Consider the following 21,352-nt stretch of genomic DNA (forward strand, 5'->3'; position numbering starts at 1 on the left):
AATATAATAATGGAATTGTGAAATTTCAGGCATAGACAGTCTTGAGTATCTTCCTTTCCACCAATACTTCATAGAGAAGGGAATCAAGACCCAGTGAGCTGAAAGTACAATGTCAGAGGTAGGACTAGGGCCAGATCAGGCTTTGTGGTCCCCAGTCCCACCTTCCCTGATGCTATATTTCATGATAAGGAAGCAAGAGAGTAAAAGGAGGAGGAGAAGGAAGATGGTGGCAATGGTGGTGGTAATGCTGCTAAAGAATAAGAAATACTACATGCATAAAGTCTTTTCACCTGGATCTACAGAGTGACACTGATTTACAGTAGCATGTTCTTTTCAGAGAGAGAGCAAGCACGTGTGCAAGTAGGGGGAGGGGCAGAGGGAAAGAGAATCTTTAGCAGGCTCCACACCCAGTGCAGAGTCCCACATGGGACTCCATCTCAAGACCCTGAGATCATGACCCAAGTTGAAATCAAGAGTCAGATGCTTAACCTACTGAGCCTCCCAGGCACCCCTACAGTAGTGTGTTCTTATGGTCTGAATTATGTCCCCCACCAATTCATATGCAGTAGTTTTAACTTTGGGGTTTGGGTGCCAGGAGTCATGAGTATCAAACTCGGACTTAATGACAATTCATTGGATGGTCTTATGTAACTTTTGGCTTTATTCCTTCACGCAATGGAGGGAATTGCAATTCCTTATTTTCTCACATAAATCTTGATAAATGTCCATTTAAGAAATCAATCAATTGGGCAGCCCAGGTGGCTCAGCGGCTTAGCGCCACCTTCAGTCCAAGGCATGATTCTGGAGACCCAGGATTGAGTCCCACATTGGGCTCCCAGCTTGGAGCCTGCTTTTCCCTCACGTGTGTCTCTGCCTCTCTTTCTCTCTCTTTCTGGGTGTCTCTCATGAATAAATAAATAAAATCTTTAAAGAAAAAGAAATCAATCAGTTGATCAAAAATATTTTCATTATTTTAGGCCTTCTAGACACATGGGGTCTTTATGTTTATTTGAACTTTTTCAAGATAGACACAAAGAGTGATTAAGAATAAGCAATTTTTGCATATGGACGTGATGAAGTGATCTTCTTTCACAAAGGCATTCTACTTGAGAGATTTTAGGGGCCCTGGAACATGGAGCTGGGGAAGTAGAGTCCTACTTCCCGCACTAGAAATAATACATCTACTCTTTGGGAGTTAAAAGGATGATCTTCATTTTTCTTACCACACAGATGATCTTTCCTTGACAGACTAAAAAACCACCTAACAGCCTTTATTTAGTTTGGGGGTAAGTGCATTCTATGACAATATCTCAACATTCATAGTTATCAAGAAAAGCAGAGTCTCACTGGTTTTAACAAAAGTTTTGTCAAAATTTAATATCCGAGGGTCTTTATTTGCAAATTCTGTTATCTCCTGTGGCTGTGCCATCCAATTATTTAATCTGTCTACAATCGCTATCAGCACACAGCAGAGATGGATTGATAGATGTTAATAGATTGATGAGTATGGAGCTGTACGTATAACTCTTGTGACAAATTGCTCTGTTTTCAGTTCATATATGTGTGCGGAGATATTATGAAAATAAATCAATTTCCTCCTCCAAAACATTGTCAAAGGCTAAAGGCAAAAATATTGTGCTGGCCTCATCTAACTTTTGAGCCTTCCCTTAGCCACATGTAGTTCTCAAACTTCTCTGAGAAACCTTTATAGAACTGTAATAATTTTTGCAGCACAACAAACTTCTCAAAAATTAAGTTGCTTAAAACAATCATTGTTTAGCTTATAATTCTATGGATTGGCAGTTTGGGCCAGGATGGGCTGGGCTTTCTCACATACCTAGGGCAAGGGTTGCAAACTTTTTCTGAAAAGGGGCCAATAGTAAATATTTTAGGTTTTGTGGGCCACAGAGTCTCTATCACAGCTACTCAAGCCTACCCGTATAGCACTAAAGAAGCCATAGAGACCAAATGAATGAGCATGTACTTTCCAATAAAACTTTATTTGCAAAAAACAGGCAGCTGCCTAGCAAACTGTAGTTGCCAACTCCTGGTCTAGGGTCAGATGCTTGTTGGCTGCAGGCTGGCTGGTCTAGAATAGGGTTAGTTGAAATAGCAAGCACTTTTCAAGCTTCTATTTGCATCCTGTTTGCTAACTTCCTATCAGCCAAAGCAAATCACAAAGCCACCCCAATTTCAAAGTGCAAAAATAGACTACACCTATTAGTAGGAGAAGAATTTGTGATCTTTGAGCTCCCAGCCAACCATAAGTCACTTATCTAAATGATCTTCCACAATATATACTAAAGAACCAAGACACAGCTAGAGCTATATAGTAGCCAGACATTGGTGTTGGGTCCCTGGGTTCCCCCTCTTCTGCCAGAGTTGGAATGGTTCTTTCTAGGATGAGGTTAGATGGTCCTGGAGAGATTGCCACCATATGCATCTTATGTGTAGTAAGGGACCAAGTAGGGTAATCTGAGAATATCAAAGTATCCAATTAGTCCAAAAGCATCAATCACTAACAGGAGCATTAGAGCCACTTCTTTAGAGTTAACAAGAGGGAGACATTTGTCCCCAGGAGCACCACCCAATCCAAGTGCAACCAGACCAGCAGAAAACTCAACTTATAGCTCAGTTTTACCACCTGCCACCTTGCCAAGCACATTATGACCCTAAGAGTACTTACCATAACGTCTGCTGGCTGCTCTCCATACCTCTCATGGTGCTTTCATGTTGTTTCATAATGGTTTCTTCATTTCTATTTTCTTCTTTTCATTGGGAGTAGAAGCATGTCTTATTCACCCAACATCTGTTGAAGGATCACTCAAATGTAAATTTGGGGTGCAGATAGGACTATGGTAAGAGAGAGCAAATGTAGGCATAGGGGGCACATTCTTAAGAAGGTAGATCCTAGGGAGGTGTTGCTCGGGCCTGTTAATGGCAGCATGAAAACATCGCAGATCAAATGCAGCCTGTTCCATAGTTTGCTTGGAGGACAGATAATCATATTAACTGAGCGTCTGTCGTGGGCAGGCCCGCCTTAAATTCCCTCATTTAGTCTTCCTAAAACCCCTTTGGCAGATGTATCATTATGCCCATTCGACAGATCAGAAAACTGAGACTCAGAGCAGTTCAGTAAATTACCTAAGGCCACTCAGCTAGTACATGACAGAATCAGAATAGATACCTAAAGCATGGCCTGACAACTCCACTTGCATCCTTCAAGACTGGAAAAATAATGTGGGTGTTTCTTCCATTATGTTGTCTCATCGCTTTGAACAAAGAAGCATTCATTTTCCAAAGGTTTGATACCCAAGCTTTCCTTGGCCCTTGGCCTAATAAATTTCCCAATTATCCAGTGACTGTCAGAAACAACAGCAGTTTGGAGTTTGGGCCATGACACATGACCTACCCTCTACCCTGGGCTTGAACCTTGTCATCGTTTATCAGAATTAAGAGAGGTCCTAGGAAATCAGCCATTTTGCTTGGCCTTCACTTCAAGGCTGGGGAATGGCCTCAGTGTCTCTCAAATTTTCCACTGGAGGTCTCTTCCAGGCCTCTTAAAAGAAAAGACTTTATTTCTAATGAAGATCTAAAATGCCTGCAGTTTTAACTTAAATCTATTACTGTACTTCTGTCTTCTGAGAAAATAAAGAAAAATAACCCAATTCATCCCCATGAAAATCCTATTATATTTCAAGATAGTAACGATCCCTTTGGCTCCTCTTGGCCTCCTCTACCTTCCTTAATTAGTTTTTTTGGCATTCTTTGATCCTGATCATAATCATATCTGTCCTCATCTTTAGACATTCCTTCTTTATAAGGACCAGACTGACAATCATTATTCCACTTCGTAAGAGATGAGTCTTTGAACTTTATCATGTGAAGCAATAAAAAGCAAGAGCTTGAGAGTTAAATATTCTAGGTTCAAGCTTAGAAATTATTAGCTACAGGGATGCCTGGGTGGCTCAGCGGTTGAGTGGCTGCCTTTGGCTCAGGGCGTGATCCCGGAGTCCCGGGATTGAGTCCCACATCGGGCTCCCTGCGTGGAGCCTGCTTCACCCTCTGTCTCTGCCTCTCTCTGTCTCTCATGAATAAATAAAATCTTAAAAAAATTATTAGCCACAAATTATTAGCTTATCTACCTCTGAGCTACAATTTCCTCCTCCATCTTGCATTTTATTTGTATTTTCTTTTGGGGGAGGATATACTTTGAAACTTAGGAAGTTTTATGTTTTTATTGGAACCTAAGTATTGTGATAGGCAGAATAAGGGCCCCCCAAAGGTGCTCATGTCCTAATTCCTAGAACCTATGAATACACTTTATTATAGAGCAAAGGAGAATTAAGGTTGCAGATGGAATTAGGATTGTTAATCAGCTGATCCTAAGATAAGGAGATCAGGCTGGATTATCTGCATGGGCCTGATATCATCACAAGGATCCTTAAAAGTGGAGGGAGAGGGAAGACAGAAAAGAAGGAGACAGAAAAGTCAGAGTGAGAAGGATATTTGATAAAGGAACCAAGGTCCGAGTGATATGATGTGAAAGGCACTTGACTCCCTTTGTTGGCTTTAAAAATGCAGGAAGGAAGCCATGAGGCAAAGAATGCTGCGTTCTCTAGAATCTGGAAAGGCAAGAAAAATGAATTCTCCTCCAGCACCTCCAAAAATAATGCAGTCCTACCAACACCTAAATTTTACCCTGGTGAGACCCATTTCATACTTTGGACCTCCAGAAGTATAAGATAATAAATCTGTATTGTTTAAGCCATGATATTTGTGATAATTTCTTACAGAAGCAATAGGAAACTCATTTAGTTACCTATATACTAATGCCTCTGAACATACCTTAGTCCCTTTGTTTATACTGTCTACCATGAGCAATGTTGAAATTAGTTTGTAAACACTTGCTATTCCCCATCTCTTCCCTACTGCATAATTTTTAAGTAATATCCTTTTGATCCCAACATACGTAAGGCAGTGAGCAAATTTATCCTGCTTGGTATGTACCCCATCCTTTTTCATCCAATTTTTTGAATACTACATTTACATTGTCGGATATAACCATTACAAACTACTTTCTCCCTTCTTTTCTTTTAAAGATTTATTTATTAATTTGAGAGAAAGAAGGAGCATGTATGAGCAGTGGTGGGGTCAGAGGGAGAAGGAGAAAATCTCAAGCAGACTCTCCACTAAGCGTAGAGGATCTCACAACCCTGAGATCATGACCTGAGCAGAATCAAGAGTCTGACGCATAACCAACTGAGCCACTCAGGCACCCCTTCTTTCTCCCTTCTTACCACAATTTTAGTCTTAGATAATTTCTTCAATTGGTTTTCTGAAGCTTGTTGTCTAATAGATTTTTCAGAAAGGGCTCATGAGAATAATATTCCCTGAATTCTTGTGGATTCACAACAGTTTGCCTGTAGCTTCTATATTGAAAGGTCACCAAAAAGATTCCCATTAACACCACCAAACTTCCCAATCCTCACACAATCCTTGGGTTGAGGATGCACCACTTCCCATCCCCCGATCCTCTCCGATCTCTGCTTCCTTGGTTCCTTATTCCTTGGTCCCTCCCCAGCATCTCAGGCTGAAACCACTCAGATGTCTCCTTCCATTTCCTCTTTTCTACCTGTTCCTCATAGATGGATGTTCCCAGGGTCTCCTTTGAAGTTTGCTCATTCTTGTGGCTTCCACTTATCATTTCTGGGAAGAAGACTGCAATACAGGTGTCTATGTCTGGCCTTTATCTTGCCCAGCCCAGCCCCGCACAGCACTTATAAGGCCTAGCACCCCATGCCCCATGGAATGTGCAAGGCAACTCACAAACTGGCCACTCTAGCACGGCCCTCCACATTTAACCACCTCACTGCATCTGCAAGTCACATGTCCCTTATCTCTCTACTCTTCTTCCTACAGTGTCCTCATCTAACCTGAACTATAGCCTTGATCTTCAGATATGATCATGTGACTCCATTAGTAAGCATGAGGCCTTTGCTCAAATGCCTCCTTCTCATGAGGCTCCCCTGTCCGCCCTATTTCAAACTTCTCTCACATCCCCACCAGCATCCCAATGTTCCTTGCCTTACTCTACTTTTTCTTTTTCCCATAATACTTACCACCTTCTGACATACTATCCGATTAACTCATTCATCATGTGCATTGTTTGTTGTCTGTCTCCTTGTTCAAATTAAAGCTCTGCAAGGGCAGGAACCTCTGTCTGGTTTGTTGTGTGGTGTGTCCTCAGCACTTAGAACAGTGTCAGGCACACGGTGAGCCCTCAACAATTAGCCACTGCGTGAAGAATCGAATAAAACAACAGCAGAAGAACAACTCATAAGGCATGTGGGACTTAGAAAGAGAAAAAAGATGGATGACATGATGAGGCCAGAGGACAGGGTTCAATAGTCTACCCACATATAATGTCATAGGTTCCAATGTAGGGTATTGCTGGTGGTTATGCAAAAGGGAAATATAATCAGAGGATCCAAATAGGGCCCTGTCTGATATGATAGACGAATTATTTCAGACCAGAAATTCTATGCGATATTTATTACTAGAATCTGAAATTGGTGGCTTGGTATGACAGGTGATATGGCAGGCAAAAGCAGATACAAAATGGAGGCCCTCCCAACAACTGTCTGCTTCAGCCTTGGGTGGAAGTTTCAGGATATATTAATCAAGGTTTTTCATTTTATTTTTTTTATTTTTTTACAATAAATTTATTTTTTATTGGTGTTCAATTTACCAACATACAGAATAACACCCAGTGCTCATCCCGTCAAGTGCCCCCCTCAGTGCCCATCACCCATTCACCCCCACCCCCCGCCCTCCTCCCCTTCCACCACCCCTAGTTCGTTTCCCAGAGTTAGGAGTCTTTATGTTCTGTCTCCCTTTCTGATATTTCCCACACATTTCTTCTCCCTTCCCTTATATTCCCTTTCACTATTATTTATATTCCCCAAATGAATGAGAACATATAATGTTTGTCCTTCTCCTATTGACTTACTTCACTCAGCATAATACCCTCCAGTTCCATCCACATTGAAGCAAATGGTGGGTATTTGTCATTTCTAATGGCTGAGTAATATTCCATTGTGTACATAAACCACATCTTCTTTATCCATTCATCTTTCGATGGACACCGAGGCTCCTTCCACTGTTTGGCTATTGTGGCCATTGCTGCTATAAACATTGGGGTACAGGTGTCCCGGCATTTCACTGCATCTGTATCTTTGGGGTAAATCCCCAACAGTGCAATTGCTGGGTCGTAGGGCAGGTCTATTTTTAACTCTTTGAAGAACCTCCACACAGTTTTCCAAAGACAAACTCAAAATGGATGAAAGATCTAAATGTGAGACAAGATTCCATCAAAATCCTAGAGGAGAACACAGGCAACACCCTTTTTGAACTCGGCCACAGTAACTTCTTGCAAGATACATCCACGAAGGCAAAAGAAACAAAAGCAAAAATGAACTATTGGGACTTCACCAAGATAAGAAGCTTTTGCACAGCAAAGGATACAGTCAACAAAACTAAAAGACAACCTACAGAATGGGAGAAGATATTTGCAAATGACATATCAGATAAAGGGCTAGTTTCCAAGATCTATAAAGAACTTCTTAAACTCAACAGCAAAGAAACAAACAATCCAATCATGAAATGGGCAAAAGACATGAAGAGAAATCTCACAGAGGAAGACATAGACATGGCCAACATGCACATGAGAAAATGCTCCGCATCACTTGCCATCAGGGAAATACAAATCAAAACCACAATGAGATACCACCTCACACCAGTGAGAATGGGGAACATTAACAAGGCAGGAAACCACAAATGTTGGAGAGGATGCGGAGAAAAGGGAACCCTCTTACACTGTTGGTGGGAATGTGAACTGGTGCAGCCACTCATTTTATTTTTTTAAGGAAAAAAATGTTCATCTAAAAATATGGCATCCTTCATGAATCTGTGCGTCATCCCTGTGCAGGGATCACACTAATCTTCTCTATATTCTTCCAATTTTAGTACCTGTGCTGCCCAAACAAGTACTGTGTTTTTTATTTTCTCTACCTTATGGTGCTTTGACATCTTGGGGCATTGACGACTTGGGGAGGGCCTGCCTTTTCTAGAGTTAGCTAATTCCTAGAGATAGCAAACACTTTGCTGCAAACCAACCAGTCCTGAGTCTGTATCCACCATCCCCTTCCTTTTAACGGGCTCCTGCAGTCCAGAACACTGTCCCTTTGCCCTAAATCACCCCAGAGTCAGGTACCAGCCAACTAGGGTTTGCCCTTCTAGCCCAGGGCCCGCCCCAATTATTCAAACTATTCAATCCTAGGTCTGCCCTGTTTGCCTACCCTGCTTCGCCCATTCCTTCCTGTGAAAACCAAAATAAAAGCTCAGCCCACGTTTCTGCCTCAGTTCTTCTGCCTCCTGACTGACCCTGGTGATTCTGCATGTGGCCTTACATGGCTTGGAATGCCTCCTGATTCTAGAGAACTGTGGGTAAGAACTTAATCCTTCCTGGCAGTCATGTCCATGTCTGTGTATCTTACCATACCTTGAATGAAACAAATCCCGGGTACCTTTTATTTATTTTTTAAAGAATATTTTATTTATTTATTTAAGATAGAAAGTTTGAGAGAGCATGAGCAGGGCTGGGGGAGGGGCTGGGGGAGAGGGAGGAGCAGAGAACCAGACTTGGAGCTCCATTCCAGGACCCTCAGCACCCTGAGATCATGACCTGAGCCAAAGGCAGATGCTCAACTGACTGAGCCCCCCTGGTGCTCCCCAGGGTACCTTTTAAAACAAAATAGAAACAAAGAAACAAACGAAAAAATAGAACACTTGCCCTGTGAAACTTCTGGTCAGATTTTTACAGCCCAGAATTTCAGGTTTTTTAAAAGATTTTATTTATTTATTTTAGAGAGAAAGAGAGAGAGTGAGCAAGAGTGGGAGGGGCAGAGGGAGAGAGAATCACAAGCAGACTCTGCATTGAGTGCAGAACGGAACTCGATGTGGGACTTGATCCCACGACGCTGAGATCACAAATTGAGTCAAAACCAAGAGCTGGATGCTTGGTTGGGCTCCCTGCTCAGCGAGGAGCCTGCTCCTCCTTCTCCCTCTCTTCCTCTCCCCTGACCCAGGCACCCCTGACCCAGAATTTCTGACGGAAATCTCAGCTAAACTGATCTGGTAAATGCCTTCCCCTTGCTTGACTAAGTAACACAAGGAGAGTATTAAAAACAAGAACAAAGCACAAGGGCAGCCCCGGTGGCTCAGCAGTTTAGCGCCGCCTTCAGCCCAGGGCCTGATCCTGGAGACCCGGGATCGAGTCCCACGTCAGGCTCCCTGCATGGAGCCTGCTTCTCCCTCTGCCTGTGGCTCTGCCCCTCTCTCTCTCTCTCTCTCTCTCATGAATAAATAAATAAAATCTGTAAAAAAAAAAAAAAAGAACAATGCACGAACTGTGTTGGGTCAAGTATACTGACAAGTGTTGAAAACTTGCACTGATCCAAGTAAACGTCTCTTTTCTTTTTCCCAAAGATACTTGAAAAGCTTAAAAGAATTTCATTACTGAGTTTAGGCATATTTCTCACGTAAGATTTGTGAGTCTGCCTCTGTGAATGTGAGAGAATCAAATATATTACATTTGTAAACGTCGTTTAAAAAATCTAACGTGATTCGATTGATTAAAGATGGTCCTGGTGTTAAATATTCGGGAGAATATGATCTGTCAGATTTATGAAATAAGTGCACAGTAATTAAATAACCAATTAAGTTGAAAATTATTTTTCTCATGCAGAACATCGCCAGGCTTATAAATGTAACTTAAAAGTTGAGCTTAAAATCTTAAAAGTATAGGTTTTTATTTCTATAACATGGATAAATTAAATAGTAAGACACAAGTGACCGTAAGAATGTTTTTGTGCATGAAAGCTCTTTGGGCAGAAAAGTCACTAACACCAATTTTCAGAGGCTTCACAGTGAACCTAAAATCCAGTCTAAGATTCCTAGCACAGCACAGTCCCTAGAGAGGCAAATCAGTGCCTGCCTGGCTGCTCATGCCATTTTCAGGCTCCTCCCTCGGCCATCTCACTTCCCACACCTGGTCTCCATGGCTGCCTAGCACTGGTTGCCAGATCCTCCACCCCAGCATGCACGGGGGCCATCTTGCCCCTCCTCTCCACCTGTTTTCTCCTGCTTATCCTTTGAGTCTCAGTTCGAATGTCTTTTTTTTTTTTAAGATTTATTTATTTATTTATTTATTTATTTATTTATTTATTTATTTATTTGAGAGAGAGCACAAGCAGGGGAAAGGAAGAGAGAGAGAGGGGGAGGAGCAGCAGGCTCCTCGCTGAGCAGGGAGCCCAATGAGGGGCTCGATCCCAGGACCCTGGAATCATGACCTGAGCTGAAGGCAGACACTTAATCGACTGAGCCACCCAGGCACCCCTTGAGTGTCTCTTCTGACTAAGTTGGCCTGCACTCTGAAATGAACTCACATAGTATTCTATCTTTTTTGGGTTAAATCCACGTTGGAATCCAGCATAACTTCCCCTGAGTGGTAACTTATTTGGCCAGCCCACTGATGAGTGTTTTCTGAGGCAGCAAGCAAATCCTTTGTTATCTTCTGAAATTCAGCACAAAGTTCACAAGTGACACATCAGATCTCCAGGACTAATCCTCAACCACTGACGTTTAAGGCAAGGGAATGCCATCCCTCAGCCCCTCCAATGACCACGTCCTTCTAATGCAATGCCCTCTCTGCTCGGCTCTACATCTGGGTGCAACCCTTTGGCCCAATCTCTTCATCTATGAAATTATATCTGACGATAAGCAGAGGCCTAATGTTCTAAAGAAATGGAACTATAATAATATAGGGGGAAAATGTTAAAGAAACTCGACTCCTATTTCACTGCATTCACTAAAAATTTATTTCGGGTGTAATTTTTTAAGATTTTATTTTTAAGTGATCTCTCCACCCAACACAGCTCTTGAGCTCACAACCCTGAGATCAAGAGTCGCATGCTCTACTAACTGAGCCAGGCAGGTGCCCCTATTTGGAACGTATTATAAACCTAAACGCAAAACTTAGAATTGTAAAGCTTCCAGAAGACATAAGAGGAGATTTTCATGACTTTAGGACAGGCAAACTTCACCCACAGGACACAAAAAGCCTTAACTGGTTTTCGGTGATTAAGGTTATTTATTTAAATAGGTTATTTATCCCACCACATGCCCTGAGTTGGTAAGCAATATATTGATACACTTGCCAAGCTGATATTTGGAGTTTGACATATGGTACATCCCCTTTCATTTCTGAAAATCCTAAATCTTTTTTAAAGTTTTTATTTAAATTCCAGTTAGTTAACATACAATATAATACTATTTCAGGTGTATAATATAGTGATTCAACACTTCATACAACACCTGGTGCTCATCTCAGCAAGTGCCCTCCTTAATCCCCATGCCCTATTTAACACATCCCCCTCACCCACCTCCCCTCTGGTGACCATCAGTTTGTTCTCTATAATTGAGTCCATTTATTGGCTTGTCTCCATCTCTCTTTTTCCCCTCTCCCTTTGCTCATTTGTTTTGTTTCTTATATTCCACATATGAAGGAAATCATATGGTATTTGTCTTTCTCTGACTGACTTATCTCGCTTGGCATTATACTCTCCAGCTCCATCCATGTCACTGCAAATGGCAAGATTTCATTCTTCTTTATGGCTGAGCAATATTCCATTGTCCATTCTTCTTTATCCATTCATCAATCCATGGTCACTTGGGCTTTTTCCAAAATTGGCTATTGTAGATAATGCTGCAATAAACATCAGGGTGCATGTATCCCTTTGATTTAGTGTTTTTGGATCCTTTAGGTAATTACCTGGTAGTGTGATTGCTGGTAGTTCTATTTTTAACTTCTTGAGAATCCTCCATGTTTTCCAGAGTGACCCCACCAGTGTGCATTCCCACCAACAGTGCAAGAGGGTTCCCCTTCCTCCATATCCTCACCAACACCTGTTGTTTCTTGTGTTGTTGATTTTAGCCATTTGGACAGGCGTGATGTGATACCTCATTGTGGTTTTGATTTGCATTTCCCTGCAGATCAGTGATATTGAGCATCTTTTCATGTATCTATCTGTTGGCCATCTGGATGTCTTCTTTGGAAAAATGTCCACTCATGTCTTCTGCCCATTTTTTTAATTGGGCTATTCATTTTGGGGGGTGTTGAGTTTTATAACTTCTTTACATATTTTGGATACCAACCCTTTATCAGATATGTCTTTTGCAAATATCTTCTCCCATTACACAGTTTGCCTTTTAGTTTTGTTGATTATTTCCTTCGCTGTGCAGAAGCTTTTTATTTTGATGTAGTTTATTTTACTTTTATATCCTTGCCTCAGGGAACATATCTAGAAAGACGTTGCTACAGCTGATGTCATAGAGGTTACTGCCTGTGCTCTCTTCTAGAATTTTTGTGGTTTCAGGTCTCACATTTAGGTCTTTAATCCATTTTGAATTTATTTTTGTTTAAGGTATAAGAAAGTGGTCCCATTTCATTCTTTTGCATGTTGCTGTCCAGTTTTCCCCACACCACTTGTTGAAGAGACGTTCTTTTTTCCCATTGGATATTCTTTCCTGTTTTGCCAAAGATTCATTGACCATAGAACTGTGGGTTTGTTTCTGGGTTTTCTATTCTGTTCCATTGATCTATGTGTCTATTTTTGTGCCATTATCATACTGTTTTTGATCACTATAGCTTTGTAATATAGCTTAAAGTCTGTAACTGTGATGCCTCCAGCTTTGCTTTTCTTTGAAAATCCTAAATCTTAAAATGTTCATACTTAATAACATCACCAGTAATATATCTTAATGGACCCTGGATCAGAGGAAAAAATATTGTTATGAAGAACACCCTTGGAAGATTTGCTGAAATTTGAATATGGAGTGTATAATTTTATTCCAATTACAATATCCTTACTTTTTGGCATGATAAAATATTTAGGGATATATGGATATTATAATGCCATTTACTCACAAAATTTCCTGATATTCAGGAAAATATCAATACATATATGAGCAAAAGATACATGAATGAAATGTGGAAAATATTAACAACTGAAGAATCTAGGCAAACAGGATGTGAGCATTCTTTGCACTTCTCTTGCAATGCTTCTGTAAGTTAGAATCTTTGTTTTAATTTTAAAAACTAAAAAACGTTCTTGCTGCAACCTAATTGAAATCTATCTTCCAACAATTTCTATCTCTCTAGTTCTAATTCTGCTCCTTACATGATCTTTCTGGATAAATTGATTTTTCCCCACTATAATAGAATTTCAGACATTAGAATAATGATATCATGGCTCTCCCAAATTTGTTTCCACCAGATGATCTGGATGGGATCTTTACCCCTCAACTTTCACATCTTCCTGATCTCCAATCCTCCTGTACTCAAGATGGGCAAACACACACACACACGCACACAGATGCACGCACACACGCATCCATCAGCCCCACATGTGTATATATATATATACTAAGTGTGGAGTCTTATTTTGAAAACTTCTATCAGCTCCCACATGTGCAGAGCCATCCATGTGAATGGACAAGGAGTTACTTTCTTTCTGCATAGAAAACCTCAACAATGTCCAGAGCTTCTCAATGTGACTGTGACACAGCCTGTCACCCGCTGCTTTGACATAAGAAAACTAGATAGCAAAGCATCGTCTCTTTTGGTGATACTATGAGACACACAGAGCCTTCGGGACTCGCAGCATGTGAAAAAGAGAAGAAGTAAGACATGAAAGCCTGCTGTAGAAAGGTTGCTCTGGTGTGATGTGTTTTTCCCCCACCCTTCTTTTCAGAGCCAGGGGGGGAAAAATGATGGCTTCACCAGCCCTTTCTTAAGTGAATGAATGAGGGTTTCCTGATGAAAACCATCTCACAAAATGAATGGCTCCATCACCCAATCTAGTGGCACAATCAGACCTTATGAATCAAGATCGCCACAAGTTCTCATCAATGCACAAAAACACAGGACGAATCTGAATTCAGAGGATGTGTATTCACATTTGAAGTGCTGACTGATGGCAGGGACTGCATGAGACCTGCCTGAAGCAGTCTGGTACATTCAGCATTGCCAAGACCTTGCCATGGCAGTGAAAGCCTCAGAAATGTATTTGCATCAAGATACCTCCCAAAGTGTTTGTAAGTGTGTTTTCAGGGCCTGGCACAGGACGGGTGAAATACAGCTAGCCTCTTGAGCTCTCTTCCACTTCCTTGATTTCTGAGCATCCTGTGCTTGCAGACTGTGTTACAGTAGAACATTAGCGCCATCTAAAGGCTGCTTACCAAATGTCTTGCTGGCGCGAATGTTCCTCAGAAAGCTGTTTGCTGTGATGACATAGTTCTATGGAGGACTGATGCTGTGAAAAACTTTGCCTACCTAGAATGAGGCACTGGGCCACGTCGCAAGCTATGTGGTGGTGATCTTGGCATGCTTGGAGAGGTGCATATAGTCTGCAGCACTTGCCTAGTTTGAAAGAGCAGGCCCCGTTTCTCAGAAGCTGTGTTGGCTTGCTTTCTTATATAGGTTATCTGTCATTCTTTAGCTCTGGAAATGCACCCTGCCCCTAGGCCTAGTCTGACGTTGGTGTTGAGCAGGAGCGTGGCATGGCTGGGGAGGATGGGGTTAGGGAGAGGAGGATGGGGTAGTCATCCAGTAGCCATTAGCCTTGGTTGGAGACATGGGAGCTCCGGTCCCATGTTGCTGTTTGCTAAGTTTGTGACCTAAGTTTCTCTGAGCCTCTCATGCGTAAAACAAGGCCCTTCAACTAGATTCTCTCTAGGGTTCTCTCCTGTTCTACCATCAGTGTGGTTCTGGGGAGGTGATGTAAGATGGCCTCGTCCCATACTTCTACTTCATGTCATTGCAGTGAGCAAAATAAAATGATCTAGGCAGATTTCTGTTATGGAATTCTTTCTTTAAAAAAAAAGATTTTTTAAAATTTATTCATGAGAGACAGAGAGAGTGAGGCAAAGACACAGGCAGAGGGAGAAGCAGGCTCCCAGGGGCGAGCCGCATGCGGGACTCGATCCCCCAGGGTCACGACCTGAGCCAAAGGCAGACACTCAACCACTGAGCCACTCAGGCGGCCCTCTGTTACAGAATTCTGAAGCTCAGCTGAGTTTCACCCAAATCCTTCGGATTCAAGGCCAAGGAAATTCTGATCTGAAGTTTCCTTGGCCTGTTTACAGGGCCCCCAGGGGTTAGCCGGAGTCCCTGGATTCCCTAGAAGCTCCCAAGGACCTTTTAGGAATAGGGGCTGGTCTTAAAAGGACTTGAGTGGTAGGCGGTTTTGAGAATAGACTGATCTTTGATCCTGAACCTCTGATGAGTCATCCAGTGGGAATGTGTCTGGTCTGAAGGTCAAACTTAGGTGGGTGTGGGGGCAGAGGGTGGATGGAGCAAAAATAAAAAGACACTGAAGCTTAATAGGCAGACATCTGTGGTCAGTTGGCCTCGGCTCCTTGCTGCTCAGGAGACTCAGGGGCAAGTCATCCGAACTCTCTGAGTTTTGATTTCCCCATCTGTAAAATGTCACCAACAGCAAAGTCAGGGAGAGGATTAAATTAGAGACTGCACTCAGCGAGTCTAGCACAACGCTCAATGCGGAGTCAATATTCCATGAGTGACGTCACTGGCTTGTAATTCTGAAATCACTCTCCTGTTTGAGACAGCACAGTGCACAAAGCCAGGCGTAAGCTTCCTGCACATCAGCCCAGGCCCCAACGGTAGACACCCCATCTTCGACCTCACAAATGCTGGCCAGGTTCCTCTGACACATAACTCAGGTTCTTGCTTTTGTATTTTAAAACGTCCTCTCTGCTCAGTGCTTCCTGAGTCTCTGCTGTTGGCCCTGCCTTTTCCCTGCATGATCCTGTTTCTGCTTTTAGCACAGGTAGCTTTGCCGTCAGGGTATTTGAAGTTTTCCTTTGACGGGCCTGCAACTAAGCAACTTAATTATGAATGAGCACTCTGCCTAAAAGCCTGCATTGCTCTCTTGTTTCCTCAAATACCCTTGGCGTCTATCCAGGGCCTCGACACACAAAAGCAAAAGGATGGCTGACCCATCCACCCACTACCAAACGACCCCCGATCTCTTCCCATCCATCTGCTGCTTGCTGCCTTTGTCAGAAAGGAAGAGAAAGTGAGCTAGGAGGAAAAGAAAAGGAGATGTGTAATACATTTTTCATGAAATAGACCAGATTAAAAAAAACTTAATTCTCAAAATGAACGATTCACTATGTTCTGAGACTACTCAAAGCAATATTTTAATGAGCTCGCTCTCATTTTTAATCCTTTATATAAAACAGCACCCGGCACAAGTCTTGAAAAGAAGAAAAGGCAAAATGGAGAAACTTGATAAGCAAAAATATAAGTTTTTTTAGTGGCGAAAATACAACAGAAACAGATTTATTTTATTTTATATTTTTTAAAAAGTTATGTTTTATTTAAGAGAGAGAGAGACAGTGCAGAGAGGGACAAGCAGACTTCCAGCTGAGGAGGGAGCCTGAGGTGGGGCTCGATCTCAAAACCCTGAGATCATGACCTGAGCCAAAACCAAGAGTTGAATGTCCAACTGAGTGATTCCCCCAGGCATCCCCAGGAACAGATTTTTTTTAAAGGCTCCTTTAGATTGACAGTAGCTACATTTGTGGCGAGCATAGCACAACATATAGACTTGTCAAATGACTCTGTTGTACACCTGAAATTAATGCATTATGTATCAACTATAGTTCAATTTTTTTAAAGAAAATCTTCTTTACCTTCAGAATAAGTAAGTGTTAGAGCAGGGGTGTGTGTGAGTGTGTGCATGTGTGTGTGTGTGTGTGTGTGTGTGTGTAGCTAGAGTATTCATAATGTGGGAAGAGATTTTCATAATCTGGTATGAGAATATACGTGCTGCCGAAGTGAGCACACGATAATCTGGTATGAGAAAACCCAGTAGTGCCAAGCATAAGTGATACACTCTGGATCACATAGCTGGTTAGTGGTAGAGCCAGGAGCACATTCAGGTTTCTTGACTCCTAGAGCACTGTTGAGTGAAGCCACACTGACAATAAAGTCTCTGAAATGTCCAAGCAACTGCTTTTTTAAAAAAGATGTTTTTAATTTATTCATTTTTTAATTTTTTTATCTTTTTTATTGGAGTTCAATTTGCCAACATATAGCATAACACCCAGTGCTCATCCTGTCAAGTGCCCCCCTCAGTGCCCGTCACCCAGTCACCCCCACCCCCCGGCCACCTCCCTTTCCACCACCCCTTGTTCGTTTCCCAGAGTTAGGAGTCTCTCATGTTCTCTCACCCTCTCTGATATTTCCCACTCATTTTCTCTCCTTTCCCCTTTATTCCCTTTCACCATTTTTTTATATTCCCCAAATGAATGAGACTATATAATGTTTGTCCTTCTCTGATTGACTTATTTCACTCAGCATAATACCCTCCAGTTCCATCCACGTCGAAGCAAATGGTGGGTATTTCATGAGAGACACAGAGAGAGGCAGGCAGAGACATAGGCAGAGGGAGAAGTAGGCTCCCTGAGGGGACCCCGATGTGGGACTCGATTCCAGGACCCCGGGATCATGACCTGAGCCACCCAGGTGTCCCTAAGTAATAATTTCTTGCCAGGTTCCAAGATGGCTCATTCATAATTTGAAGGCTCATCCTCGCTGCTTATGTTCTTAGACTTGCCCAGCATATCTGCCATTTTCCTCAGGGATTTCAGTACATCCATGAAATCTCAAAAATAATATATAGTTTGAATTGTCATGCACTGTGAGTGTAAAATAAACACCCAATTTTAAAGACTTGGTATAAAAAATAATGTAAAATATCTCATTAATAGGTCTTCCTATTGATTATATGACAAGATTATAATATTCAGGATATATTGGATTAAGTAAAATATGTTGTCAAAATCAATTTTATATATATATAGCTACTACAAAATTTAAAATAATTTATGTGGCTCACATTAAATTTCTATTAGGCAGTATGGATTTAGGTAATATAGACTTGTAATGTCCCAATTTTATTTTACTTTAAAGATTTTATTTATTTATTTGAGAGAGAGGGAGCCTGAATGGGGAGTGGGGCATGGGGAGAAGCAGGCTCCCCGCTGAGGAAGGAGCCGAACACCCGGCTCGATCCCAGGACCTGGGAGCATGACCTGAGCTGAAGGCAGCTGTTTAACCGACTGAGCCACCCAGGCGCCCCTACAATTTTCCAATTTTAATATGATATTCTACTCTTTGTTCAAATCCAAGACTTGCTACAAAGGTGTCTGGCTCTGGGTGAAAGGCTGCTATTTTAGAAAAATAGAAATTAACGTAAGGAATAGATGCCCGAATTTGTACTATTTACTACAGTCCTTCCTGACTTGGAATGGAACATGTAGACCGTGACTCTCTGGTGTTCCCAAATTTAAATTTAATGAAAAACGTGTCTTTCTGCGGCTCTTTCAGCAAGTCAGCACTCAGAGCACACTTTAGACAAGGCTTGTTAGCTGGAGCTGTAAGGGGAATTGTCAAGGGGGGTGGGGAGTAGAGGGAAGAAGGGAGAGAGGACAGTGTTTCTGAGAATAATTGGATAATTGGAGGATAAGAAGGCCATACACTTCTTTCAGAGCAAATTAATTTCCCAGAAGAAGTCTTGAGAAACTTGCACATTTCACTGCTTTGGTTGTTTCCATATAAGCCTGACTCAGGCTCATAGGAGGGCAAATAAAATGATCTAATAGTTTAAGCTAAAACTTCAGCGATAAAATTACAACCAGCTCTGATTTCTTTCTATCAATGTAGTACCATAACTTTACAGAAAATAAAACCTTTTTATTGTACAGTCATATAACAAGGAATCTTAAGAATGCGTACTTGTTGCTGGGGAAAGATATGGTCAAGAATAATGTCGAGCTTGGGATGCCTGGGTGGCTCAGTGGTTGAGCGTCTGCCTTCGGCTCAGGTCGTGATCCCAGGGTCCTGAGATTGAGTCCCGCATCAGGCTCCACACAGGGAGCCTGCTTCTCCCTCTGCCTGTGTCTCTGCCTATGTCTCTGCCTCTCTCATGAATAAATAAATAAAATCTAAAAAAAAAAAAAAAAAAAGAGGGGATCCCTGGGTGGCTCAGCGGTTTAGTGCCTGCCTTTGGGCCAGGGCGCGATCCTGGAGTCCCGGGATCAAGTCCCAAGTCAGGCTCCCAGCATGGAGCCTGCTTCTCCCTCCTCCTGTGTCTCTGCCTCTCTCTCTCTCTCTCTCTCTCTCTCTCTCTCTTTCTTTCTCTATGTCTATCAAGAATAAATAAATAAATCTTTTTTAAAAAGTAAATAAATAAAAATAAAAATAAAAATAATAATGTTGAGCTTAAGCAAAGCCATGTTTGAGAAGTTATGACTTGCTTGAACTATGAATGGTTCTAGGTTTCTCCACATCATCCACTAACTCATTTACTCCTCATAATGATATCATGGAATTTATACATACTTACAGAGGCCAAGGAATCCAAGGCACAAAAAGGCCAAATAACTTGCTTGAAAGTCACAAACAGCAGATCAGGGATGTGAACTCGGGCAGTCTGGCCCCAGAGTTCATGCTCTTAACATGCAACAGTGTGTGTGCCAAGCACTATGAATTAGTCAGTGAAAGTGGGCAAACAGTCAAACAAAATCTTAGGATGTGAGTTTCAACGCAACATTGGCGAGTGCTTTTGCGTTGTTCACGAGAAACTGTCTTTCCAGAAGAATCGGGAACATAGTATTAGCCAATGGCATGAGCCCTGGTTGAGAAGTCAGAAGACACGGAATCAAAAACCTCTATAAAGCGAGAGTTGAACTTCATGCCTTCCGTGTTCCTTCTCAGACTGGTGTTGATGTTAGCACTCTTGTTTCTCATGGCCTCTTCCAACAACAGGTACCTAAAAAGTCATGAATCACAAATGGAACTGTGGAATCAAATAAGGACAAGGGAATGAGATTGTCCCAATGCGAAAAAGGAAATAATTGGATGTTAGGATTATGGGAAAACACATTGCTGGTGTAGACCAAAATAGAAGAGAACGCATTGTGAAGAATTTGGTTATTTAAAACCATAAGCAGGGTTTTAGAATGCCAGCTCTTACAAGGAGAGAACTTACCTCTTGAAATGTATTTCCACAGCACATATGCATGTACAGATACTGGATATACGCTTTGCGATGATGACGACAATGTTACTTTTGGTGATGATTTTGAAGATAATAAAGAACTCTGGGATGCCAGAAAAAAGTGTGAGTGATTCAAAACCACAGCACTTATTCCTACCAACTGTAAAGTAAGGGTAATATTAACCTCAAGGTCAGGTGGGAGGATTAAATGAGATAAAGTAGAGAAAATGCTAATCACGATGTCTGCTTCATTATACGCTGTTATTCAAGGTTGACAACAATGGTGACAAAAAGATGATGATGGTGATGACACAAGTCAAACTGCTCCTAGGGAGCCCTGTCCAACTCTCAACAATTTTAAAATAGAACATTCAAGCTAACATGTTCGTCTAACACTGGAACATTGAAGCTACTCAAAAGATTATAGCCAGGGACGCCTGGGTGGCTCAGCGTTTGAGTGTCTGCCTTTGGCCCAGGGTGTGATCCCAGGGTCTGGGGATCGAGTCAGGCTCCCGGTGAGAAGCCTGCTTCTCCCTCTGCCTGTGTCTCTGCCTCTCTCTGTGCATCTCTCATGAATAAATAAATACAATCTTAAAAAAAAAATTACAGCCAAATGTGATACGATTTTAAAGTCATAAGCACAGCTTTGGCCTCATGTAATTTAATTTGGAACGTACTTATTTTCCCCAGATGTTTATATTAGAATAGTATATTCTCTGAAGTTCTACTGGGTCAAGGTCCTGTGCGCTCTGTGTACGTTCTGGAATCACAGTTTGCTAATGAGAACTGACGTGTTCTGACACAAAGTGGTTTGGAGCATCTTTCCTTCTGCCCACATGCTTTTGAAAAAAGAAAAAGGAGGCGTTTAGAAATGGCAAAGAAAGCACAAGACTTTAAGGTCAAAAGTCAACTTCCGGTTTCTTATCTGTACGATTTTTGTAATAATTAACTTATTCCATAAGGATATTCTGAAAGCCAGATGACATCCTATCTGTGCAAATGCTGTACAAATGCCGATGTTGTATCTAAAGTCACGTTTCTCCTTACTTCCAAGATGGCTGCCTTAAAGCCAAGCACACAAGACTATCTGCTCGGTTGATTATCACTTATAGTTAGCTCTCCGTCTCTCTGGCCTGGGTACC

General features: G+C 41.8%; 1 non-coding gene across 1 annotated transcript; it reads right to left on the reverse strand.

Annotated features, from left to right (window-relative positions):
- Positions 1-7,945: 7,945 nt before the first annotated feature.
- On the reverse strand, positions 7,946-8,052 carry LOC119868604. The gene has a single exon (XR_005386594.1). It is a non-coding gene; the product is annotated as a U6 spliceosomal RNA (small nuclear RNA).
- Between the last annotated feature and the right edge of the window lie 13,300 nt (positions 8,053-21,352).

The sequence above is a fragment of the Canis lupus genome, chromosome X, assembly GCF_011100685.1.
Source record: "Canis lupus familiaris isolate Mischka breed German Shepherd chromosome X, alternate assembly UU_Cfam_GSD_1.0, whole genome shotgun sequence".
NCBI lineage: Eukaryota > Metazoa > Chordata > Mammalia > Carnivora > Canidae > Canis > Canis lupus.